General features: G+C 37.4%; 1 protein-coding gene across 2 annotated transcripts in view; it reads left to right on the top strand.

The window, feature by feature from the left end:
• The window catches only part of TENM2 (teneurin transmembrane protein 2), a 1,190,981-nt gene that overhangs the window by 559,306 nt on the left and 603,838 nt on the right, over positions 1-27,837 (top strand). For both annotated transcript variants that reach the window (XM_087760050.1, XM_087760049.1), the window contains one exon: positions 7,731-7,841. The gene's annotated coding sequence lies outside the window, so the exon portion shown is untranslated. The remainder of the gene's footprint in view (positions 1-7,730; positions 7,842-27,837) is intronic.

Raw genomic sequence — 27,837 nt, 5'->3', positions numbered from 1 at the left:
AAGACAGTGTTTGGAATTGCAATTACTATTGATTTTTCATAAAATACTCTTGGAATAGTTCTTCATTTATTGGAATGTTAAGTTTTGCTTATATCCAGACCAAATTACACTTGTGTTTCTAGTGGTGCCTGGTGATGGTGCTGTGAGTGGTTGCAGTTTCCTTCATCCCACCAAAAGAACATTTCTCAATGCTTGAAGCTGCTTCGAGTACCTCTGCATTAGTAGCTGGTGCGATGTAAAGCAGGAAAGACCAGGGCTTTATTTGCAGGGTGTGTTATGATTCAAGGCTGCAAATCCATTTTAGGTGTTGACCAGCCGTAACCCTGTGCCAGCTGCTGCTCCTAGCGGCACTAAATGGCTGATGGAGACTGGTCTTCTCCCTCTCGTGCTGATGTTCTCTTCGCTTTCTGGTAGCCCTGGTTCTTTTCATCCTTAGGTGAGCTGTGTTTGGCCTAATAAGATTATCCACCTCTTCTGTGCCCTCTCCCCCTCCCCTGATGTTTGCAGCTTCGCCTAAGTAACTGTCTGTTGCTGTTTGAATCCGGTTACCATGATTTGCAGTAGTTCTGAAAGTTAATGATATTCTGACATTTTCACTGTAAGGTTTATTCTTTTCTCCATTTTATTTTATCCTTTGTAATTGGAAACTCTCAGTGTAAAGTAATGGTAAATACAGTCCTATATTTATTTTCATGCTTACAAGTGAAGCTCCTGATTAATTTGCTCTGGTTATTATCTACTTGGCTGTTTATATCATTTAAATGAATCCCTTTGACTCGGTTGAGTCAGACTGCTAGTTGTGTGTTTGTGTGTGCATGTATATACACTAATACTTTGCACCTTTTAGTAATTGCTCAGGTTTGTGCTCTAGTCTGTACTCTACAGTGACTCTGATTAATGTTTTGCTTAGTTGAGCTACTTAAAAAGCAAAACTAAATCTCAAGAGGTAGTGGTTTTCTCGTTGGTCATGCAGATTGAAGCTTTACTGGGTCACAGGCTGTGGTGGGCGCAGCCCAGGATGTGTCTCTTGCTGGTCTCCCGCACGCCACCAGCATGCCTTTCATGGCGCTCGGCTTTCTCCTTCCAACTCCTTTTTCTTCCTCTTGAGAAACTAATGAATTCTATACAATTGGCCTGTTCTTCACTCTCCAAATTATTGAAAGATATTATCTGTTTACCTGACACTTTTCAGTCCTTTGCTTTGTTTTATTTGCAAACAAGAAGTATTATTTGTAGGTGTTAAATACACACTGTACCTGTTCCTGAAAAATTTAATAAACTTTTCTTTCAGATTTGTCTTTTTAAATTCACATGAAAATGTTTGGTTTAGTAATTTCTCCTCTAGAGTTTTTTGGGTCTTTTTCTTTCAGGTTCTTCTCCTTGCAGTTTTAGGAACTCATGATAGCCTGGAACAGGACAGAATCTTTGAAGTTTGTTCTCCAGGGGTTTCTAATCTATCTAAAGCACTGTTTTGTAACCAGATACAGACCATGGATAAAACACCCAGCAGTGGCGGTGAATGATTTTTTTTTTTTTTTTTTTTTTTTTTTTCACTGAGCATGATTTTGCTTTATTAGTGTCAGCTCTCCTGATTCGCATGCCAGAAGAGGCTTCTTCCTGCAGGGATGGTACTACAGCTGCTGCTTGTTAAGCACCAACTTTTAGTGTTACTCTGTTGTAGCATTTTTAATTTATTTGTGGAATCACGGTCTCCTTCGTGTTTTGGATGACCATATTGCTTCACTTCAGCTTCTGCATTCTTTCTCCCTGCTCTTCTGGATACATATTTCAGTAGATATGTCACAAAGGCTGGTATATTTTTCATTTTTACTGCTTTTCTTTTTATTTGGATTAAGGTTGCTGAGTCTCTGAAGATGTGAGCAAAGTTACTTCTCTGGTGTATTGTGTTTTGTATTCTGCTATGATTCATCTGCGATTTTCATTCTCTGCCTCTTGCAAGCAGTGCTATTAGATTTTTGCCATGATCTTTTCTGTTACCATCAAGGACTGCATCACCGTTCTTGTTGACTTTGGTCAATATTTCTCTTGACAATTTAAACTGTTGTCTTCAACTGTTACTAATATTTATTAGAAAAAAGGATTTATTTTTTAAGCTAGAAGTTTGTAAAGATGTCAATTATGAAGTGGTACAGAACTTACTGGATAAATCTGTAATTTATTCTTTTTTGTAATTTCATTTCTCTTTTTTGTTCTACAGCTGTAATATATTGAAAAACTGGAGTTTATAATTTCATGGCTGTTTAAAGCTGCTGCTGCTATTATTATTATTATTAATTATCCCAAATTCAGTTAATTTCTATTTACTAATCTACCACTCTCATATCTTTTGCTGGCTAATAAGAAGAAGAAATCATATTTTTTCTTTCAAGTTTGGCCTAAAGCTCATAAACATAATTTCTACTATATGTATTGATGTCAGGACGAAGAAAAGCATATCTTGAAAGTTTTACTGTCATTTGTCAAGGGTGTTATTAGGTTTTTATCAATACCACTTTCAGTAATTGGCATCCATGTTAAATATCAAACGTATACAAATTCTAGATATTCCTTGATTTCTTGGAATGTTTGATATTTCATAAAGCATTAGTTTCTTGAGGATGATAATGCTATACAGTGAATATAGTTTGCCCTGTACATTCAAATTGAGTTGTCAGAAAAGTACTAGATTTCTTAATTTTTTAAATGCTGTGTATCGTTTTTACTTAAAAGTAGAATCTCTGCAAGCATCAATCTGTCTTTATTGAAACATGGGCTATATTGGAGTGCAATTATTCAAGCTTCCATTAAAAAAAAAAAAAAAAAAGGAAAAAAAGGTTGTGGGGGTGTGTGTGGAAAGTAAGGGACTCAAAGAATAGCCCAAATCTTTAACTTGAATTTGTCCTGGCCTTTGGGTGATGTTGCATGATGATATCTTTTCCTCAGGACACATCCTTTATGCAGTATTTTGATCAGATGCTGTCTAAGAACAAATTAGTCTTGTGAAGCCAAGTATGGCGTCATTTGTAAGATCACTGGTTTGGTGGGGTTTTTTGTGGGGTTTGTTTTGGGGGTTTTTTTGTGGTTTTTGTTTTTTGTTTTTTTTTTTTTTTTTTTTTTTTTTTTTTTTTTTTTTCTGCTGGGGTGAAGTCAATGAAACAGAAGGGGAGTCATAATGTAAATAGTTGTGTGTTGCCTTACACTACAGTTCCACCATCAGTTGTCAGCACCTGATCAGGACATCCCTACATTCTCATTCCTGCCCCGTGCACAACCCCCAGCCCCATGGGCTGGCATTACATGGTAATACACTGAGCCAGATCAAAGAACTGATGGAGACTAAAACTGTGGCAGGGCGAGACAAAAGAAACGGGAATCTTTTGGTAAAGTGCCCAGCCAGGTCCGTTGAGTAACCGCATCGGCTCCTGTCCTGGCTCAAAGGAGGGGAGGTGTTGCAAAACTAGGAAGCCAGTTGCTGAGGTAAGGGGAGAATTGCCTCTGGTAGCAATATTGCCTCTCTCAGCCTGCACAGAGGGATGATGGCAGCTACTAATGTATTCGTGTGGCTGCAGTGCTGAGGAGAGGGGCGAACTGGCATCTCTGTGTCCCATAGCCTTCTTTATGGTGATAGATACCGGTATTAAACAGACCATGGCATAGCCAGTAAATGCTTACTTGTTCTTTATTTACTGGATACCTTAATTTATAAAAATGTTTATCATTCTCAGCTTACAGCTGAAGGCACTCCGAGCTGTCCTGTAGCGCACAAAGTGCTGTATAATGCTGAGTGCTATGAACATTGGGCACATGGTGTTAGCGAACACTTCATCTTCAATCTTCCCGTGCCGAGATCTCGGCCATTCAGTGGGAATGGCGGCCTCCCGGGTGCGGTGAAGGTGGGGTGGTTCGTGCCGGGCGGCGCCAGGGTGCTGAGGCAGGGGCCCGGCCTGCGGCTGCGGTGTCAAAAACGAGCAGGAAAAGGTTTCAGCGACGCCCCGTGGGTGAGTGCCTTGCGCTAGATGATCTAGTGACTGAAAAAAAAAAGTTAAAAAAAAAAATATACTAGACTACAATATAAAGTGTGTACCGACGAGGACCAAATACAAATTGTCTGTGTTATGCAGATTTTGCAGTTCCCTGGCTTTTATATGCTTGCAGCTGTGGTATTCCATTTCTCTCGTTACCGCGTGTGTAATCTATAACCTTCATCTAAGAAACACAACTCATTAATTAATCATTAACAAGGGCAAGACATGCAACGGCATGAAGTGTGCCAAATCCCCTCTCAAAGTTTTTAAGTGTCTGACTGCTTCTAGATACCATCTCAATCGTATTGGCAGATTGCTCTATAAGGACCAGATCTTGCAGCATATAGTAAATTTATGGATTTTTATATCAATTACTCCAGCGGCACTCAAAGTAATTTACAACCTTTCGTTACATTTAATTAACCCTCTTTGTACTCTTATTAGGCGCATTGTTGCTGTGGTTACTAGCGCTGTTGGTATTAGCTGGAATTTGAATGGCCACATAGACTGTGGCCTAAGTGCGGTAAGTATTTGTACAAATAGGCACCCGCTGGAATTTTTTAATCTTTACGCCTGCCTCATTTTTGCTACCATAGGGAAGGATTATGGAAACGCGCGGCCCCCGCTGCAGTGGAGCGTGGTGTGGTGGGGCTGCTGTGGAGCCGGCTGGAACCGGCTGGAGCCGCCCGCGCCCGGCCTCTCCTCACCTCACAGAGGGCCCTGCAGCCCCGCTGCCGGCGCCTAGGCACCGGCACCCCCTACAGCTAACAAGGATCTAACTGGCAAAATTACTCTTTTTTACTTCATTTTCAATACAAACTTAATTCTCATTTATCTTCTTCACTGATTAATTGACCGTTTGATGACAATTTTGTCATAACCTTGGAGTATGGCTGTGAAGCAAATGGATGCTTTTCCACATACTAGAAAGGTATTCCCCTGTTCCTCCTGCTACTTGGAAAATAATCATCTCTCATCATTCGATGCTGATAAATTAGAAGAGAGACAGAGTCTCTCCGACTCCAGAAATGCTTGGTGTGAGTGACAGGCCAGTGCATGGGATGCGCCTTCTCTTTTGAGAAACAGTGTACTCTCTTTTTATGCTGGTTGTGTAGTATCTGCCAAAATTATTTTTAAAGAATCTGGTGTTATTTGTTATTGTAAACGGAGTCTGAAAGGAACAGCTCCATCCCATCTATTTTTGCCCCTTTTCTTGCTGGGTTTTGCTTATTTGTAAACACTGGTAGATGTATACAAATATTTCTCACCTGCCCTCTTGCAGAAAGGCACACCAAGGTAAAAAATCATTTGTTCGAATTTAGAGAGACATTTCAACTTGTCAGATTGCATTTTTAGCCAGTCTCGGTAACAAGTAGCTTACTAAAAAACCCTGTAATGAAGCATGAAACTTGTTTTTATTTGTGTTACTTAATTAATTTACTACATGGATTTAGGATTTTTTTTTTTTTTTAATTCAGTTATAGGTAGATTGTTTCGTCTTTCTTTGGACCTCCCATGTGTAAAACAGGCCAAAGGAGACACTGAAAACAGTAATTGTAGCACTACTGCATTTTTTTTACAGTGTCAGAGGAGAAAGAAAATCAAGTGCTTTTAAATCTCCTATGGGTTTGAAAAACTCTGCTTACTTTAGTCTTCTTTTAAAGTAATTTTTGCATCATCTTTTGTCTCTTCCCCACAAACTGCTACGTGAGAAGAGGTGATACCAGCAGCACAGCGAGAGTCACAGCAGAGGCAGGGTGCGTGGCTGGGCTGCGGGCAGTGGGTGCGGTGGGCGAGGGGATCAGTGGGCGATGGGCACCGCCTGGGAAGGGCCTGGCTCAGCAGGACCCTTCCCTCCCGGGCGAGCAGGGCAGCATGCTGTGCCTCAGGGCTGAGCAGGAGGGCTGTGTGCTCCCATGATTTTGGCTTTCAAAGTCAAAATACTTCTCAGCTTCAGCTGGGAGTGGCCACATGGGTCTTTCTGTTAGTCGACAGCTCCCCATAATCAGTTGTAAAAGCCTGTCTGAGGTGGTCTGTCTTGAGGATTAAAAGATGATCCTCCACATCAGGTTGCCAGTTTTTGCATGAGTCTGACTTGAGGCAGATTTTAGCTCTCACAAATTATTGTTCTTTTTCTTGGTAGATTATCAGTGTTTGTATCTCCATGTAACCTGATGCTGCTCTTATGAATGTTTCTGTTCCAAATTCAGCAGTTCCTGCAGTAGTGATACACAAACAGGGAAGGTATAAAAGAATTAGCAATTATAAGCAAATACTGTAAATGGCGCAGAATTACCAAAGCGGGAGGTATGTAATAGAAGTGTAATTTGCATTGAGGCATAGGTTGATAGGATTGCACAAAAGAAAGTAAGCATAATAGTGAAAATAAGGAGATTATGAAAGTAAAGACTGCAGTCCAACCCCTAATTAGTGAGGTTATCTATATTTCAGCTTTCGCATTTACAAATTAAAAGCACTGGGTTTTTTTCACATTGATTTGTATTCTTAGAAGATCTTATGCCATGATTCTGGCCTTAAAGATTTTACATGATACTAATGTACAATGTGTATCGAATTCTTTGTCTTATTTAAATAATTGATGCTTTATGGAAAGCTGTTGGCCTGAAATACAATTATGCCTATTCATTTCCAGGGAGATAGACCTCAGCAGTTAAGTAGTGCTAGTACATCAAGCTTCTTTTTTAACCAAAAATAAGTACCATTAATTTAAATTCAGTGAAAGCAGTAGATAAAGCTGGCAGTGTTAAATACTCTCAATGTTAAAAGAAAATTGCTGAAAAGTTGCATGCGTAACAGTGGAAAGCATTAGCTTGTCTTTATAGGTTTTTGTATGTACTTATGAAATATTTGGCTCTAGCGTTGATGGTTTGCTTGTCTGTTCCCACCTCCAGCCTGTGGTGGTTTTGTGTTTTTTGAGTGGGTGGGTATCAACTGTTCGAATTTCTTTGGCAGCATGACCAATCACTTCTTCACTGTTATTTCTTAGTGTTCAATTCCATAATGCAAGGTGAAACCTATGTTTTTTCCACTATGTTTTTTCCGAGTCATCTTACAAGTAATTGTGGCTCTACCTGGATCATTTCATTGATGAGGTGAAAAATAAATCAATTGCTGAGGCTGTGGACATGTTAAGTAATTTTTCTTTTCCAAAAATACTTTTGAGGCTAATGAAAATTCTGAAGAAAAAGTGGGAACCAACAGGTAGTATAAAGTATTGCATACTGAGGAAAAAAAGAACAAATTGACAGAGGAAGCACATCTAAGAATGCTTAAGTGAAACTTTTTGTAGTGAAGATACCTGGAGGAAAAAATGTCTTGATCTAGAAGTTTTGAGGAATGCTATCCAAGATTATCCTGTCTTTTCTTTCTTTGGGAATTGAGTAGAGAGGACATGGTCCATTCCTATCTGCTAGTTTTAGCAGTGTAAAAATTAAACGACTGAGCAATCTCATTGCTTGGGTGTCTACATTTGGGGCAGGGAGGAGGGAAAATGAGAGGCATAAGGAAAGATGCATCTAGAAGATTATTTTTTACATCCTACAGTGGGTAGATTGTGTTGCCCTTTTGGTAGTTAAAAGCTGAGAGAGATAAGTACCAAAATACTTTTTTTTTTAAAGTCTTTGCTTATTACTAGTGTTTTAAGTTCATTTTTTCTGAAAGTTATACTTTTTTTCTTCCTGACAGATCCTTCTTGCTTTTCATTGCCCGGTGCGTTAAGAATTCTCTCTCACCTGATGAGCTAAAGACACGACCTGTAACGACTGCAAAACAGAGCACTGCCGACCTCCCCTTTCGGTGAGTAGTCACAACTTCAGTGTTGTATGTTGTTTTGCTCTGAGATGTGTTTATATTGTCGACCGAAGTGCTTCCATCTATGCTTGAAAAATGCCTAGAAAGATCTCTGCAGGAAAGTGGTTTTGTAGAGGAAAGCAATTTGTCTCAGCACTTCCTTTACAGAATCTACTTCAGTCTTTTCCAGCCCAACTGAATTACTTCAGAATGCTTCACCAAAAGAAATATGCCTTTTTCCTACCTACCTGGATTTTCATTTGCTGGAGTTGCCTATCCTGACAAATGCAGGATCAAATGAGGATGTTAGGAATTTATTGCTCCTGGCATCAAAAGAAATTTTTCTTCACTCAAGTGGGCCTTTTATTCAGATTCTTAACACAACAAAAACTATTTAGTCTATATGAATGGCTGCATGTCTTAAAGTTGTAAATCTGCATATCCTATAATATATGCTGTGCAAAGAAAAGATAAACAAAGAAAACAACCTTTCACATTATCTGTTCTTTTGCGATGTCTCTTAACTGCTGGACAGAATGCTCACAAGGCACCCTATAATTTAATTAATGTTTTACATACAGTCTGGGAATTCATGTAATTACATACAGTAACACACTTACCCCAATGTGTCCCGCAGAGGAAGTAGCCTGTCTTGCTTAGGAGTAGCTCAGGAGTAAAGGAAATACAACTTTCAGTTGATAGATTCCCATAAAAATTTAAAATTTGAACTTTTTATGCTGTTGTGGATTTTAATTTTAGCGAATACAATTTTTTTGTGATACACAGGAGAATTCTTATTCAAGCCATTTAATTCAGTGGCAATATTTCTTAAGAAACTACTTCGAGATTGTGCCCTTTGTAAAATAAATCCTTTAATTGGAGTTGGTTTAATATAACATTTTAAACTGTATCACATGTCTTTCAAAGCATGGCAAAATTGTGGTTTTTAGTTATGGCAAGCACCAAATTCCAAGTGAATTCTTTCACTCACAGTGAAAAACCAACACATTTTTCTGCATTGTTTGCAATGGGTCAGTTGGTTGTCATCATATGTTTTCTCCTAAAAGGTTACTTTCTGACTCCATGACTCTGTATTTCTTCAGTTTTTAGACCATTAAGATCTGTGCTCCCTACTTATGAAGTAAATTATTGTAAGTGCCTGAATCTTTGAATTTTCAAAATTTATGCAATATAAGAAAATTAAAATGAGAAAACCAGAAATGCTTCAGTATACGTAATTCTTCATCCTGGGAAAGAAAATCTGGTGGGATTGTGGAGTTATTTATTTATTTACTTTTATTATTTTTTTACTAAGCTGAGTGCCACGACAGTTTTCTGCCAATTGTCTGTAACGAGAAAAATGAAATAGGTGATTCCTGAAAATTGTTTTTACTATTATAAATGTATTTATATCCTCTATGTAAAAGTTGATGTAGTTGTTTTAAGGCATCTTCATAGCCCATCTTCAAATAGTTAAAGAACAGATTGACAAGTGCTTCTCATACCAAATTCCTGGAGAACAAACATTAAGTGATAAAAGATATTGGTCCAGAAGCTCTCACTTTTGCTCTGTATCCCAACTGCAGTTTGTCAGGAAAAGGTTGCAGAATTAGGTCCTCAGTGAAAATTTCAAAATACCTGATAGCTCAATCTCAGAATCCCCTGCAGTAGTTTTGGTTTGTTTGGTTTTGCTGTCTATTTTTTATGAGGGAACCTGAATAACACCGAGTGATCTCCCAAGGTCAGACAGAGGGTCAGGACCAAAGCTGAATGTGAATCGCATTCATAATTCCCTGCAGTAATTGAGGTTGAGAATGTGTCCATTTAAACCTTTCAAAATGGCGGCTAGATCCTGTATATTGCTTTTTTACATTGCTCTGGAAAATATTGAGGCCAGGAAGGATTTTCAGGTACTGAGGAAAAAAGTTCCTTCCTACTGCTCCCCATCATATTGCTTTGGCAGTTTGCTATGGGTTTGATTTGAGTTGAGACACATACTAAGGCGAGAGAGCTTAATGCTGTGATGTTCGTGAGGAGCAGAGCCTTCCTTCACTAGCAGTGAAGCAGTTGCTTAAGAGGATTTCCACCAAGTCCTCCAGCTTAGAGGGGAGTCCTCACAGACCCCTAGGACAGGGGAAGAACATAAGTACCACAGGAAGATTGCATGCAGTATATTGCTTCAGCTGATTTGGGGTTTTATTTGGGGGGCTTTGGGCTTTTGGGAGATGTTCTGTCTTTACATGCCACAATGAATTTTCCTTAGCTGCGGGTTTGGGGTTGGGAATTTGTCCTGGGTTCTGTCCCGGGTGCCGGTGACGTCTCTTGTTTTCAGCCTGTCGTAGGCTCTGCTGTTGACTTTGCAGTGTTGAACCGGTACTGTCCGTTCTTTATTTCCCTCATTAAATTTGTGTTCCTGTGGATTTGCTGGTGTGATGAAGAAGTGCTGGGAACTTCTCAATTACTTCCCTTTTGTGTTGTTTGCCCAGCCTCTGAGCACTGTCTGTTTCTGCCTTTTGATTTGTTCTTCTTTATACAACTGACTGACTCTGCTTCAGTTCCCAAACAAATATCAAGACTCATTTCCCTCCATTGTGTCCTTCTCCAACATCTTCTGTGTTATTCAGAGGCCATTGCTGTGACATCAATGTTTCAGCGTATTTGTTAGGTTTGCTTTTTGTTTTGGTGTTTTATTTGATTTCTTTTCAACAAAGGCTGCTATCATCCCATCATGGTGGATCAAAGCCTTTAGAAAGTAACTACCTTAAAGAAAAAAAACAAGTTTAACTTATTGAACAAAACCCTCCTGGACTTATCCTCAAGGAGGGTTCAGTTTCTTAGCTTTACGCATCTTGACTGTAAATTTCCATCTGCGGGAGTGGGAAGAAAACAGCCTCTCAATCACTGCCATCTTCAGTGCTCCTCTTAGTCCTGGGTCTGGAGAATGCAAATTTTTTTGCACTTTTAGGGCTGCCTCTCTGTATAAAAGAGCATATTCTGTATGGTTTGAAAACCTTCTGTAAACTGACATTGGTATAATGAACGAAATAATGAAAACTACTTGAGAAAATTGCTGAAGTAGCCGTCTTTTTACTATCAGGCTTGCTTACATGCTTCTCTACCATGTTTGATTTGTTAGTTTCCAATGATTTTTAAAGGGAACAGAAATATACAAACTAATGTGAAATATTCATGGATCTTCTAAGTGACAGCATCCATCACCAACACTAATGCTCTGTTTTGGAGCCTATAGATCAAAGACTTGTTTGCATGGTTACTGCCAAATTCAGGGCTACTTCTGCCTGTCACACATACCTTTGTATCCTGTAGTATGTTTCGGCCAGCTCCTGAGGGGTACCTTCAGTGAGAGCGAACAGGAATTTCTAGTGTGCTTGTGCTTATTGCTTTTCATAATTTTTTAATTTTCTGGCCCCTTTCCCCTTTCTTAGTGTAGTTCTGTGCTCACAGCCACCCCCTCATCCCTCCTGTCCCCCAAAAAAACCTAAACCAAAACACAGCCACCAAAAAAAAACCTGTCCCGCAAAACCCCAAACTCCACTTCCATTGAATGGATTCACTTCCATGAGATTTCATAAATTCACTTCTTCGTACCTTTTAAAGATACAACATACCGTTTTGCTGAAACAGTAGTCAATAGATGTGAGAAAAAAGTCTATAATCTCTAAATATGTAGTCTTGTAAACAATTTCATTTTTAAGTATGCTCTTATCCTTCCCTAAAGCAAATTATTTCCTTTCCATTGATTTTTTTTTTTGTAGACTTGTGTTTTTGAATAGTTGTATCTTTTATTTCCTAAGCAGCAAACTCACAATCCAAACTTGATAAATAAAATAGTTGCACTCAGAAATGGAACCACAAAACCAGTGTAACTTCTGCTATTGATTTTTCTCCTGCGTAAATATTTTGGCAGCAAAGGCAGAATACCATCCTGTGTAGGCATAAAACTTACTTAGAGTAAATTACTCTAAATTATAAACTAACCAATAAATCGGTATTGCTATAGTGTTTTTCTTCCATTCCTCACCCCTCGCCTAAAATCTGTATCCCAAATAAGAAACAACGCATCAGAAAACTGTTTTGATTTTTTTTTTAAATTAATACAGTAGAATGGACGTTTCCTGGAATTATCAGCAATAGTTCAGCATGATGAAAGAGCAAGGGTGTATATTCAATTAAAATGGATCGTTGTAATATGAATGATGATTACAGAAATAGAATTAAGATGTTACCCGTGCTTTTGTAAATTATGCCATATCACCAATGACTTGTTTTACTAAAACATACTTTAACGAAGAAGAGACACTGTTTCTTTACATTTCTGTCTTTGTTATGGAGTTTAGTAGAATATTAATGGGGTTTAAACTATTTAGTTTTAGGAGCGTCTTTAAATTTGTCAGGACATATGCCCACGCATTGGCCTTAGCCCTGCAAAAATACTTGTTGGGAGAGAAATTTATTTAGGAGCACTTCTTAAGACCCAAGGTTTGATTTGAGGAAATAAATGAAACGCTGTCACTTCTCAAGTCCTGCATACAAAGGTGAGTGTTGATAAATAGATGCTGATAGTATTTGGTATTTTACAAGGATTCTCTTGGAGTTAGGTACAGATTTTATTAACAATAATCTGCATTCTCTGCCATGAAGTTGTATAACTCACATATTTTTCATATACTTAAGTGGGATATGAGCTTTTGTATAAAGAAGTCTTGGTGGGGGGGGAACAAAACACATTTGAGTTTTGACCTTTGATTTTTCTAACTAAGGGCAGGTTTTAATATATGTGATAATTTCAAAAAGAAAACTCATATTTGTGCTTCTATGGGAATATGGGACTGTGGGTGAAAGGGTCAGGGGGGGAAAATGCTGTAGATATTCAGGCTGACCTAGACTGCAAGCTTGAGGGAAATATTATTATTAAGACTACTTCTTAAAGGGAGGCTGAAATGGACAGATCTTGACTAGAAACTCTGAAATGGCGTTCTGTGGCTGTCCTTGGAGAGCCCAGAGCAAAGAGTTATAGCTCATCACAGATGATGCTCTATGAAATACTTCCCTGTAACCTGCTGCAAGCACTGAATAAGGGTATCCGACATGAAGGAAAATGTAAAATCCTAGCTGTGGTGCTCTTGGTAATTTGTCCTTTATATATGGTTTTATCCATTCTTTCCTGGACTGAAAGCTCAGTACTGGCAATTCTAGATTTTTGTGGAACTGATTCTGAAGTCTTACTGGAAACTTGGTGTGATTTCAAAAGAAATTCTGTCTTGAGAATGATGTAGCCCTTCATGTTCGATGATGAATCCTGAGCTGAACTATTGCAGAGCTACCTCGTGAAAAGGAAAAGGTTCACAGTCAGCATCCTTCTTGGAAGGAACCCTCTGTTTGTAATTACTTTGTGACTGGAGCTTCTTGAGGTAGTGTGACTGTGTAGGTGTCTGATAAATGTTTTTGGTGGAATACAGCACACACGTGAGGAATGAATGGATAAACCTGCATTTCAGTTCCATTCAGTCCAGTCCAGGCTGGTGCCTTTGCCCTCATGAACAGCTTATTTTTGTGCATATAAATAAAAAGAAAAGAAAAAAATCTTTACGAGAAGGGGATCTTGTGAAAATAGACGTTTTCTTCCAAGTTTTTCCTTTGCTTTTCATTGCACTGTTTGTGTTTATAGAAGTAGCAGGTAGAAACTGGTTGATTAGGCTTTGAATGCCTGTTATAAAATCCACTCCAGTTCTGAATCAGTTTGAAATCAAATCACAAGTTAACTTTTAGTCGGCAAGCTATATCTGCTTGGATAGGATCTTCAAAAATCTGGTGTTACAGAAAGAAAACAGAAGAAGCAGATAGAGCTAAACTGCCATCACAGTGAGAAATCAAAATGTTCAGCGCTTACAGACATTTTGGTATCGGGAAGAGCTACCACCATCAGTACTCCAGCTGACAGCTCTATATATTTGCCACTGAAGCTGGGACATGAATCAGTTACAATAAGCCTGAAAACAGGTTCAGATGTCATCCTGGAGATGTCTGCTATTGACTGCAGGAAAGGAGATATTAGAGTGAGCAAGATCCCTTGCAAGAATAAATCAGTTTTGAGTAATAGGGAGTCCTCCAAGGGTGCTAATAATGCAGTAGAAAAACATGTCAGTAGGGCATTGGAGAGTGACAAGATTATGCTGCACTGAAGCAGTGTTGCAACTCCAGTAGGTATATGAGGCAAAATGATTCATAGCACAAATAATTTTTGTTCTACACTTTTATTCTTTTAAATTTGAAGTTGTATGCAGGCAAGGTTGTGGTTTGCTAGTTGTCTTCAAGCTATTATTTATTCTCCATTTCACTGTGCCTTATACAAGTTTGTCATTTACATAAACATTTCTCATAACGTTAGTATGTCTGCAGTGACATGAAGTGGAAAACCAGCATGACTACCATTGTCTTACATGATCTCCTATAGAAAACCAAAATATACCTAACTTTCAAAGTATGGTTTTCAGCAGAATAATTTAAAATTATATTTTTGATATAATAAACTCAATGGAACTGGATTTTTATTTTATTTTTTGTAACTTAGCACCTGCTCACCTGTTTTACTGGTAGATGGGTATAATCTTGCCTTTTTGAGTATGTGCAGTAGAAGCATCGTTACTTCATACAGGTCTTTACTGACTTAGCTTTTTCCAGCCCCTGGCAATCTGGTCTGTGCTTGTACAACACGAGGTTAATTACAGTAATGTGAACATGTACGTTAAAACAATCTGCCTACTGCTAGAGATATTTTTTGTTTTACAAGATTGCGTCGTCTTATTTTTTAATACTAGCTTTGTCATAACTGTAATGTGGCACATTTCATGGGCAGTTGAAGTTTCCCTCACTTTAGCAGAAATCTAGCTTATTATGCAGATATCCGCTTTTGACAATGAGCATCTGCAGCTACTCAAGACACAGAGATGCTAGTGCATGTGTCTAGGCATCTTCATTTGTTATGCTATGTTGTCCCAGAATAAATATGCAGAATATATTGCAGTAGAACAATCACAATGCAAAAAAAGAAACACACTGGTGTTTTGTTATGTGATAGCTGGCTGTGCTGCTGATTATAAAGCAAGTGGTTAAATCCAAGTGGAAGGAATTTTCCTTTTTAAAAAAATATTCTAAATATTTGCTTTATCTCATATTTTTTTATTCAATCTCCTTAGCAACAGAAACATCTGTTTCTTTTCTCTTAGTCATTACATTCAAAGAAAGTAGCTGCTTCAAAAATAATGAAAGCAATTTCTATGAATTGGGTAGCTATTAATTGTTGCCAAGATGTTTTAGTATGATAATAAGACATGCAACAGTTGGCTTTTTTCTTTAATTGAAATATAGCTATCTAGTTAACCTCTGCTAGTTAGGTGAGCTATAATCTATCAGCTCTTATAGTGCATTTACTGTGTGATTTTCTGTGTGACAGAGACAAGAGTGAGCTTGACTATTTCTGGTTTATTTAGGAGATACTTAGTATCAATGTGTGGATTGTTTTGCACCTAATGTTTTATTAATTTGCAACTTCAAAGCAAGTTGGTGAAGAGTTTGCCTTGAAGACAGAGGACTAAATATATATATATATATATATATATATATACACAAATATATATATATACACAAATATATATATGTATATATATAAATATACAAATATATATTTCTGTACATCAATCTACAATATGAAATAGTATAATTAATTCAAAATATGGACTTTGTTGTATAGTGATGCTCTCTCTCTATTTATTTTTTATAGTGATGCTGATGTTTTATAGTGATGCTCTTTCTCAAATTACTGTATATTTTTTGTACATTTTATAGCCCAATTTAAACCTGTTATTTGGTTTCAAAAGGGCTTACTGATCTGTAATCTTTGCCTGTACAGCCAAGAGTGCATTCCTAAATCACAAGAAATTGGCACATGTGAGATGTAGAAATAAATGAGCTAGGACTGCAGGATCAGGATGTGAACTGGCCTCTCTAAACCAAGAGAAACAGACTTACCTTTGCAGTGTTGAGAGGGAAGGACCTTTGCTACTACCATAGTCTTGAGCGACTGTCATTTAGAGCTAACTGCACACGGATGGATCTGCATACGTGCTTGAAAACTAGTGCAAAAAATGAAACTTATTTCTTGATAGTGTGAACTGCTCATCACATGGAGATTAACAGCATTGGGCAGGGGAAAGTTCAGATAGGCAATATTGGAAAGGTTTACGCTTAACTGGAGCTGAACTAGCAAGGGCTAGCAAGAGTGACAAGGAGGGGTCTTACAGGAATGTATGCCCATTGCAAAAGGAATTTCTAGCCATTCATGGGTCCACTGATGGATGGGGAGAAAACTTAACGATGGACACTATGGAAGAAGATTACGTACCTGCTGCCAGTTTTGCCTTGCTCTTCACAAGCAGAGTCCAATTCCAGACCTGTGTGTGTACCATCTTGGGTTGAGGAGGAGACGTGCAGCCAGACTGATAAAAAGCTAATTTTATGCCTTTCGTACGTGATGGCCAGCCTAATCTCAGTCCCTGGAAAGGTCATGATTGTAGACTTGAAATCCACAAGCAAACATGTCAAGCATGAGAAGGTAATCATTAATAGTGTGGATTTACTAAAGGGCTACTAGTGTTTTACCAATTTGATTACCTTCTACAATGAAATAAATAGCAATGTCAGTCATTTTACACATTTTAGTACCAAGCTCTTCTTTCAGTGTACTTGCACGCTGAAGCCACACAATAGATTTTCTTGGACGCTTCTGCAGAGTATGGATCTTATGGTTTTTCTTCTTTTTTTTTTTTTTGTTTTTTTGTTTGATTGGTTGGTTTTTTGTTTTGTTTTTGGTTTTTTGCAGGGGAGGGCATATTCTCTTGTTGCTTGTAATGCTCTCTGACTATAGCATGTGTACAGCAAGAAAAAGAAAATAAAGCCTTTGACTTGAATTTTACTCCAAGGACCAGCCAAACTTTGAATTAGAGAAGGAAAAACTAAAGAAGATTATATAATCGTACATATTATATAAGATTGTATATAAAATAAAGAAGATTATGCTACAACCTTTAACCACGTTTGTACTCTCCCAGATGCTTTCTTTTTCTTTGTCTCTCTCCAGCCCTGAAAATAATAATTCTGCATGAGACTGCTTCTGGCACATGTAGGTGGCAAAAATGGTTTTGAGAAGCTGGCACATGTAGGTGGCAAAAATGGTTTTGAGAAGCTTTACCAAAGAACCATCTGGAGCCTGTATGAGGGCCAAGAACACTGAGAACTTCCTCCATGGAAGAACTGATGAGCTGGGTGGAGCAGCGAGCAGTAAGCTATGGCTGTAATCCTTTTAACTGGCCAGCATATCAGACAGATGGGCAGGCTGCCCAAATGCCATTTCCCTGGGAGTTTTAGATAGCAGGCCATACTCTAATTTCCCCCTTAGGTTGTGCTAAAGCAATAGCGGAAGCCATCTGCATTCAAGTTAGATGCGCAGAGTAGTCCACAATACAAACATTAAAACATTCCTGATTCCTCAGTAAGTGCACATTCTTTGTATCCATTGTGTGCTGAAAGTGGAGCTGGTTATCAGAGCTCCTCAGGGATGAGGTTGCTGTAGGCAAGTAAAAAAAAAGATGGTTTTGGGAAGGCTGGGAGGGGAGAGTCTGAGTTTTAGTGAAGACAGGCACCATTGTCTATTCATCCTACTGTAAGTTTTGTGGATGGAGGAGGAGGAAAGGTATCTGCAGGAGGACCTCAAAAGGGAAGGCTCTCATCAGTTGTGGTCAGGGACAGCATTACAAAAATGACAGGTATTGTTGTTGCAGGGAAGAGCCTTACAAAAGTAAGTGGTGTCTTGCTGTGCAAGCAGGGAGGCATCGCAGGCTGCCACAATGGATGTCTGCTTCTCCATAGGCAGTGTCTTCTGCCTGATGCTGGCTGCTAAAGTAAGTAGGTGGTTATTCCTACTAGGTGTTGAGTTTATTCCAGGTGAAACAAATACTGATCCTATAAAAGAAGAGTAGCTAAATACTTGAAATCTTACTGCCAGTGTCATCTTCTATAAATATAATTAGAACAGGTATATGAAATCTGTGGACATGCATTTCATGTGAACTTGCACGTGCAGTTCCTTAGGTTAGCCTCTGACTCTCTTCTCGTTGAATTGTTGGAATAGGAGGCCTTTTCTTGGAAACAGGAGATGGTGTAAATTCTTTCATGATAGCTGCAAATCAGGCAGTGAGGAAACACTTTGTCACTTGGAGAAATAATACGGTCATCAGTATGGTTCTTTGCAAGATGCCCTCATTCGGTAGGAGTGCCCGAAAGCTTATGACCGCAAGAAAAAGAATTAAGTTGGTTTGAGATAAGACCACCAGAAACTTCAGTTACCTGATGTCTCCTCTGCTGATCATCTAGCCATTTCAAATATGAAAGGGATTTTTTTTTGTTGCTTCTTCCCACTTCACCCTTCACTGAAAGGTAAAATTGCCCTTGGCACCAGCTGTCTCAATGTTTCCTTTTGGAAAATCATTGCTTACGTGTTGGTGCTCTTTCTAAATAAATGTAGAAGATTCCTACAGAGTATTTAGGAGTGAATTGCACATTTTCTTTCATGCTCTCTGTGTGTCTAGGTTTCATATGCAGTCTATCTGTTACTGTCCCTGGGTTTGCTTACTTGCTTAGGGTGGAATTCATTTAGATGAAAATGACTAATTCTTTTATCATTAAAGTGGAGTAAAAAGTAACACTGGGAGAAAAAGAAATAGCAAACAGGGTGCTCGACGCAGATAGCACTCTCAGTAGCAGTGCTTCCACGTATGTTTAATGGATATAACTCTTCAAATGCTTCCATAGCAAATGGGTGCCTTTTTAACCTTCTCAGTAAATTGCCCCTAAAGATAATAGCTGATAATTCTGCAGCTCTTCGTGATGTCTGTCCACAAGTTATTTTTTAAAGACAGACTTCTCATGAAGAATACTTCTTTGATATTCAAAGAATGAATCCCCGTCGGTTTCATGCTAATGTGAATAAGACACGGTTTTTCATGTTTCAAGTTTAATTCTGATTTAACTTGAAATTACTACAGTTAGTAACATAAAGGAGAAAATATACATATAAAGTTAATATTTTTGAAGTAGGTCTTAGAATATAGGTGTTAAAATGTGTACTTGAACTGGATTGAATATTGAGAATGTCTGGGTTTTTTTCCTGAACTGCTGTCACAACTGCATGAAAAAATATGTGAATATAATTCATTTAATCAGTATTTTTGCAAGGAGTGTTTCAACTGTGGTTTCTGTGCAGTTTTGGGGAGGCTGGGAGGATTGTTCTGGTTTTTTGTGGGTTTTTTTGTTTGTTAAAACTAGCCTAAGAACAATCTGAAGTAATCGCCTTACGTTGGATTTAGGTTCTGTCACAATGTTAGAACAGGTTCTTTGTCTGATAAAGTGACGCTGTACTCTTGTAATAAAAGAAAATATTTCAGAAAGAAAGCAATGAAGAGTAATTGTCTTAAAATGTTTGGCAGTTACCGCTCTAAGACCTCATACTTATTTTGAGGTGAGGGTAAATTTTCAGTAAAACTACTGCATAAATTAGAATTACAGAACCCAAAGTTACTTAGATATTGATTTTATTTTTTTTAACCTTACTATAATGGTTATTCATTACTGTGACAGATTACGATCACAATCACACGCGTATCAATACTAAAAGCCATTTTTTATTATATATTCCAGGTATACTCTTAAAAAGATCATACTGTTTTTAAGAAATGTATAATACAAACACCTTCTCTGTAGAACCTACCGTTGTGTGGAATCCATTGTGTTCTCCAGAGAAGTTTAGAATCTGTGGAAAAATAGTTTTCATCCATGAAAGGAAATAGGGTATTTGACAACATGCATTTGTCTACAAAATGCAAAGCAATATCTGATGAAATAAACTTTGTCAATAAAACAAATTGCCAAACAAAATGTAATCCTTCCTCAAAATACGTTTAGCCTACACAGTGAAATAAGCTACTTCCACAAAGTGCATTTTGTTGCTTGAATTATTTTGATTTGCTGTCTATCAGAATCTGTAGATAAAGTGGTTTTTTGTCAGACACTGTATATCAACCTTATTTTATTATATATAGATAAAATACATTTAATTTGAAGGTAGACATTTGATAGGACACCTTCAACTGGTATTGGTTTAGCTGAAATGCTAAACCGCAGACATGCCCTGTTTGTGGTGTGAGAGGCTCACTTCTCTTCCTAACTCTGCATGTAAAATAATGCCTCTGTAGTTTGTAATTCAGCTACTATTGCTGTGACTGAGGTGTATTTAGTTTTCCTGTAGTGAATAGTTTTTGTGAGTTGCTCACTGTACTAAAGCAAAGTGTGTAACTGTTTGGCCAGTTGACACAAATGTCAGTATTTGTTCAAATTTTCATGCTTTGTCAGTCACATAGCTTGCATTACCTATACCCACGTGTGAACCACAGGTCTTCAGCTAAGCCTTTCCCTGACTTTTATGGAGCCATACCAGTTTCTTATCTGAGTAAGAATTTGCAGGATGGGAAGGGGGAATGTCTAAGTGGAGGAATAGCTCTTCAATTTCTAATTAATTAGAAGTTTTTGCATTATTGTAATTCTGTTAGAAGATACAATAAATTTTTCTTTTTCAATGACAATTTCTTATTGATCTCAGAAAATTGAAAAACCTCTTCATTGTGTATATGCAAAGCTACTTTAGCCCTTATGTGGCTGTTAAGAATGGCATAATTCTTCTTTGGAAAAGGTTGCCAATAACTTAAATCTCCGTAGAGAAACACAAGGCTCCTGTTGAGTTTTTGAGCATTAGTGTATATTGAAGTTTGTACTACGGGGTCTAGAGTTCAGTTTTGTAATGTAATGTTCAGAAAAAGATTATAGCGTTTCCTATTTCATAGTTCTTGTTGAAGTTAAAATCACACGTGAGGACTCCAAATTTTTGTGTAAAGCAATAAAAGTTAAGTTACTTTGAGACTATCTTTGTATCACTGTAAGAAGTACTAGTTGTGCGGATAAGTAAATGTGCAAATTGCTCAGTTGTAATTTGGAAGTACAGAACCGAAGGTGAAAGCAAAGGAAAAGTCTCCAAGTGCTTGAAGGTTGCCTTTACTCAGAAGTTAGCAAGATCATTCTTGTCATTGGTTGCTTTTGTGATTGCAAGAGTATTAAAAGAAAAAGTCTGAAGAGTGTAAAGGCTTTAGTTCAGCAAAAGAACTTAAGTGTCTACTCAAAAGTTAAGTTTGCACTAGAATGTTTTGAATGAGAATGGAATTACTTACAAATTTAAAGAAAAGTTGAGGTCTGTTAAAAATGAATGTATTTGGCTAAATAGAAATTAATGTTAAGCTTTTGCATCTTGTGGAAACAAAAATATACAGTGCTACAAGTGGAAAACACGTTGTAGGTCTGGTTCCTTCACCTTCTGCACAAATAATTTCCCAGTTGTTTCAGGAAGACCTGCATGGATAGAAATACGTTTATTTTTATTATGTGTAACGAAGTAGAAATTACATTTGATTTAAAATGTTTCATGTACAATAAAATAGAAGCTCTATAACAATGAAAATGCGTGTGTATGTAGAAATGGGCAAACTGGACCACTAATATTATCTGAACATTGTTAGGAAGTGCGTGCCTCCTTCCTTTCTCCTTCAAACCAGTATGCTTCTGTTGTTAACATGATTTGAATGAAGTGTGTCTACCTGGATGAAATGATTGATGTGATATTTGTTCAGATGTTTTTACCTTAGTTTGGAGGATATTATTTCTCTTCTCCCTTTCGCTGCCGTGTTTCTGAGCTAACACAATAATCATACATTATAAAATACACATTAGCTTTGGACATCAGAAAGATTTGACAGAGAGCTCACTTGGCAAGAAGCAGATTAATCTATGTATGACGTATAGGAGCTGTTTTTCTCTGAACAACTTCATCGCTGAAATGAGAGATGAGCCCAGGTACCTGAGGATAACTTGGGTACTTTGGTAAATGTCAGAGCTGTTGCATCTCTATTTTAATGTAAATCAGGGTTTCTCCCTCTTTTCTTGTGTGATTTAATGCAGTAAATCTTTATAGGAGCTGTCTGAAGATTAATAGCTATTGTAGAAGAAACTATGTAATAGATCTTTAAAATTTTTTTTTGAATTACGTATTATTTCATATTTTATTACATAATTGTATATAGCACAACTAGTGAAATACCAATTAAGAAAAACAGAGTTGGTTTTTGAATATGTAGCTGTTGAATGTCAATGCATTCTTTTTGCTTCAGTTTCTTAGTGCACCAGGGTAGTGTTGCAGAGCTCAAGTGTAAAAGTGGCCTATTGTGGTTTCTCGTCATTGCTTAAGTTCTTGGTTGGTCCTGTCATGTTTCTGCTTTCATTAAAGATACTTCTTTAGACACAGGTCGAATACCTGTCTCTGTTATTGCATGTGTCTGTGCAGACTTTGAAGACAAACTTCTTAAAATTGCCCTCATGCAACCTGGTGCTGCATTTCCACATTTACATCTTGCCATGGGTCTGAATCCAGGTTATTCACAGTGTTTTGTGTTTCTCGAAAGGAAGGGGTCCTTTGGTGAGTCAGTCATACATATTCTTTCTAGTTCATTTCTGTTTAGGGCCAGTAGACAAAGAAAGGAAGATGCTTAAGGATTGAAAATCAGGGATATGGGAAGTCAAAGAATTAGGGCCACTTCATTGGCAGAACCCAGAGCGTGTTGTGCATGTAGGGAACTACTGCTGGAAGAATGAGGACCATCCGCAGGTATGGCTGTGAGAAATAAGAAGGTACTGTAAAAATGAGTAACCAATGGTTAACATGCGATATAATTATATTATTATAATTATTAACATGCAATATAATATAAGTAATACTTTTACTACATAGAATGCTACTTTGGTTGCAGATAGGAAGAAGTGAAATGCACAGAAAATAGTTAAGTCTTCTTAAGTTGCTGGAAAATGTTCTTTCTGTGCCGTAAAAAAAAGACGTAAAAGTGGATGAAACAGTATAATAGTAGAAATAGTCTAAGTTAGCTTCTGCAGCCCATTGCTGAAGTTTAATGCTAAAACTTCATACTAACATGAAAACCCAACCGTTAGACTTTGCCTTTGGAAAGTTCTCATTAAAGAATGTGCAAAGTAGGCTCACTCTTGCTCATTAAGCCACTACAAGTATGTGTACAAGTCACAGTTATGCTCCTTTTTATTCTGTTGAGTGTACAATTTGCGTTCAGTTTTAAAAAACGGTAATTTCAGAACGCTACTTCTTCAGTGGCTAGATTACAGTTATGCTTCCCACTTAATATATTTTACAGTTGAAATAACCTAATTTGCATTGTTCTCTGTGAGTTTGGAAGATGGGGGTACTTACAGAGATTAGGACTGAAAAGTTGCTGTTGAGGCATTTTTAGCTGCTGCGTATGATAACAAGGCTTATGAGGTGGTGTTTTCTGCATCTCTGTCAGCTTCTTCAACCTAAATTTTGAACTTGTTCACCATGTCCACTGACTTTGATTAAAGGCTCGGAAATAACTAATTTCCTGCAAAACGACAGAGAACATTTAAAGCTTGTATTATGGGGAGTCCTCAGAAGGGAGGACAGATTTCAAAATGCGTCAGCTCTAGAAAAGTGTCCATCAGCGAATGTGCCTTTTAAGGCACCAAAGTCAATCACCACCCGCAGCCCCCAAATATCTTCTATATCTTATCAGCAACTGAATTTCATTAGTTTCATTGCTCACAAAATTAATAGTTTTTGTTGAGAAATAAACAATGCAAGGTTTCATCATCGGGGTTTAAAAATATGTATTTTTTTTATAATTCACACATGCTAGAAATTGTAATAGAAAATATCTCTCTTAAAATGGTTATGTTGAGTTTCAATGAAAAATTAATATAAATACTGGGAAAATTAAGTGAAAATGTGTATGGACCTGATAAAATTTGGTGAGGTTGTAGTGTAACTGTAGATAATTCTATATCCAGTCTCTGAGGTGGTTTCCTGTAGGCTGTGCTATATATTTGCACTTAGATGAAGAAATAAAGTATCAAATTCTTTCCCTATACACTGACATTGATTAGAGATAAACAATATTTGAGTTTAATTAGTTTTAAGGAAGCCTAATAATTGGAAGCCAAAAATGAATGTTTCGGTCCCAGTGTCCAGAGTATATAGAAAATGCTGGAATTTTCTCCAGGTTGTATACTTACTTACCAGTTAAGCACTCCAATCATTTTACAAAGAGAAAGGAAATGTGCATGTTCATTTGGGTACATTCGTAAGGTGACATTACATACAGAAAAATGAATACACTTCAGCAGTAAATTGCCCTGCATCAATTTTTAAAATATGTCTCTAGAATCTTGGAGTGGTGAATATTAAAACAGATTTATACACGCCGCTTGAGTGGTTTTTAGCAGCTGGCTGAAGTAATATAAACCAATTTTGTGTGTGTGTGTGTGTTTCTGACGTCATTCTGTGTTAGTGTGCTGTCTCAAGGCTTTTGCTGTCAGTTGATTCCCTGTAGCAACAGTTTCTTACACTTGGGTTATTTTCTTTGAAGGCAATGAACCAGCCTATTTCTCAGTGATAACTAGCTGTATCTTTTGTCGATCACTGATAACAATTCCATGAATTGTAGTATTAAGAATTGCTGGTCCTGAGTGCCATTGCTGAGAGACGGCGAAAAGCGAGGAGCAGTCGGTGTTGTTTAGTCTTGGCCTCCTGCATCGCGTCATGTGCTCTTGTAGTCCATCCTCAGCCAGGCCAAAACCTTTTCATGCCCCCTCTAGCTACCAAGGGAATAAGTTGACTTGTAAATCTTGGTTGCTGAGTGAACCAGGATCTTGCATTTGTTTACGAGGGAGAGAAACCACATTTGGTTACTCAATTTCAGTTCAAATGCTCTGTTGCCATTCCCTTTGCACTTCAGGTTTTGCATGTCCTTTTGTATTTGTTGTTGACCTGTCATCTTAACAGGCTGTTTAGGATGCGGTAAGCCAGTAATGCAGCTGAGATTCAGATGAGCAGTAGCGCGATGGAATTAGACATCCATGTTTGGCTTGCATTTCTCTTGTGCACAGACCCTGGGTTAAATTTGCACAAGTCAGTTTTAAGGGTAAAGATATTCCTGTGATTTCCTCACCCCACCTCTACATACGGGAGTTGTTAAAATTAAATATTGGTTTATTCATGTTCATAGATTTGTAATGTAAAATGTTTGTTTACGTATCTGTCTCTTGCTATTTCTTGCACTTACGTAGATTAACTGATGGGAAAAGAATGAGATATGAACATTCCTAGTTACTAGCAAAGTATGTAACAGTGTTTTGTGGATTAAACATAACTTGGATTTTTCTGGTATTTTGTAGAAAAGCCAGGGTTGTTGAGCAAGCAGAGGTGTTTCTTGGAGCTGCTACGTAAAGATTAGCAAAAGTTCCTTATTTTCAATTAATAATTAGTCAGTTACTGAATTTGTTTATATTACTGTAAGAGTAATAACATTTATAGATGGACTTGTATCAAATTTTGCAGATAAAGAAGGCCCGTCCTTGAAGACTTGGATAGGATCCTGCAAGGATTTTGGCATTGAAAGATACTGTGTACATCTTTCTGTCTGTCTTTTAATGCATTTTTCATTACCTTAAGTGCCAGAGTGACTTCTGTCAGTTAAACAATTCTGTCAGTTTTAGCTTTGAGTAGTATTCCTCCATGCTTTATTACATTGCTTCTTCCTAAAGCCTGTAGTCACCTCTTTCAATCTGAGCTTTTCACTGTGATGGTTTTGCAGCTTCATCGGACGTGAACTGTGTTGACACGGACAAGCTGCTTTTGCAGTACAAGCCCATATTTGCTCCACAGTAGTGAGCAAATAATCGCATAATGTGGAAAGCACCTTATACTGTAATTTTCGGTATGAACTGAAAATTTTCATCTTGCCTGCAACTATGACATTTTTTGTCACAAAAGTTGTCAGGGACCAGTGGTCCTCGAAGTGATGGAGCTTAGTGCTTTGATTTGCTGCTCTGTCTGAACAGGCTTCCAGTATCCATTGTGGATACAGGAATTATATGCCATCAAAGTGGCACAGTGATAATACATGCCTTTTGAAATTCTCTCTTTCCGTATTGTACATGTCATGCTTCAGTTGCTGCAGTTTTTAAAAAATTGCTCTGCAGTGTACTTTACATGGCTGCTTTTTTCAAATGGCTATTGCTTTTTTTTGTGTTCTGTGTCACTGCGTATATGTAGGAAGGAGGCCTAGAGAGCTGTGCCTCATAACGTAATGTATGTGAATTCCCCAGACTTCCTTTATTTCTCGACATGAATTGTCAGAGTTTATTTGCAAAGAGCTACCAAACCCAGGGATTATAGACAACACAACTGAGAGATTGAAAATGAAACTTTTTCTGTCAGTCATGGGGCTCTGACTACACTGGACTAAAATTATATGATAGTTTTCTTAGTATAAACCTTAGCATGTGTGTTGGCAGACAGTATGTTAGTGCTGAAATTCTGAGGCAATTGGATTTGTTTCTTTCATATCAATATCCTTTATGTATGTAAAGTACTTGGTTAAAAGTTGAGAAAATGTAAAATGCTTGTGGAATTCAAATGATCCTTGATATAACTGGGAGGATTCAGTTCTTGGGAAGGGCAACTGCAGTCTTAATCTATAACATAAAAAGAAGAATAATTTGCAAAAGAAAGTCATAATAAATGTTCATTTAATTAGTTTTGCAGAGGAACAAAATATAGGAAAAACATTGACATTGAAAAAAGTATGATTTTAAAAGTATGATTTTAAATTAAGCTCTAAATGAGAATTGCAGTATTGATAAGTTGAACAAAAGCAACTGTCTAAGGAGGATTCAAAAAGCAACGTGTACAATTTATCAGAGTAAAATAGCTTTATGCAAACATGTGTTTTGACAAATTATTGTGAATGCTTTTTTGAATTGAGTAATATGCAGGCCTTCATCTAGGAGTGAATATATCACCTGGAAAAAAGACCAAATAATCTCCATGCAATTTTTGACAATATGAATATAATTGCAGAGAGACTAAAACATAACTTTGAAGTCAAGGAGTTTACAAGAAAAATTAAACAACCAGAAAATAAACGGATTAGCAGAAGGGAAGAACTTAAATACATAAGCATGGAAATAATAAATTCAGCTAACCTGAGGTTGCTTATTATATTCGTTTTATATTAATATGAGATTATTATATACTGAGTAGTACATACGCTTATTTATGTTTAAAAAAGAAATCTGATCTGAAGGAGTTTCATTGACCTTGTGCCCTGATTTATCACCTGTTGTATTCCTTTAAATGTGAGAATGTACGAACAAGCCTTCAGTTAAGTTCTCAAGAAAACAATTTGTTAAAACAAGCAAGAGTTTTTAGTGGTGCATTTTTAAAATATAGGGACCGGTTAGCACATGGTACAAGTTTATTCTTAAGCCTGTGAAACTTTGAATTTATCTTCCTAGCCTGAATGTTTCAGTGCAGCAGAATTCTGTTCTGTGGGCAAGAGTTATTAAAAAGTATGCTCAGGATTTATGATAAAGTTAGACCAAAGTCATGCCTAATTAATGCATGTCAATAAGGTCAGATTTTATTAATGATATCAAAATCTAGATTCTCTGGATCACAAAGGAGAAAAGATTTCTTAATTTATGTGATGGCCTTAAAAGTTCTTGTGAGATTATTACGCTTCAAAAGAGGAGAGCAGGAGGGTAAAAGCTATCAAGTGATGCAATACTTTAGTGTGATTATTCAAGAAGGAATTTCTGTTGTTAGGGAGATGCACTATGTTTTTGCTTTCTGTTAAGTAGATACAATTTGTATTGCTCAAATGTTGTATTATAATCAGCCTGTGAAAGCATACCAAAGAACATAAATATGTAACAACACTTGCAG

This window comes from Nipponia nippon, unplaced genomic scaffold (genome assembly GCF_047370975.1).
Source record: "Nipponia nippon isolate SJK-2023a ecotype South Korea unplaced genomic scaffold, ASM4737097v1 scaffold_21, whole genome shotgun sequence".
NCBI classification, from domain to species: domain Eukaryota; kingdom Metazoa; phylum Chordata; class Aves; order Pelecaniformes; family Threskiornithidae; genus Nipponia; species Nipponia nippon.
The sequence above is the reverse complement of the archived record's forward strand: the minus strand, read 5'-3'. Positions and strand labels throughout refer to the sequence as shown.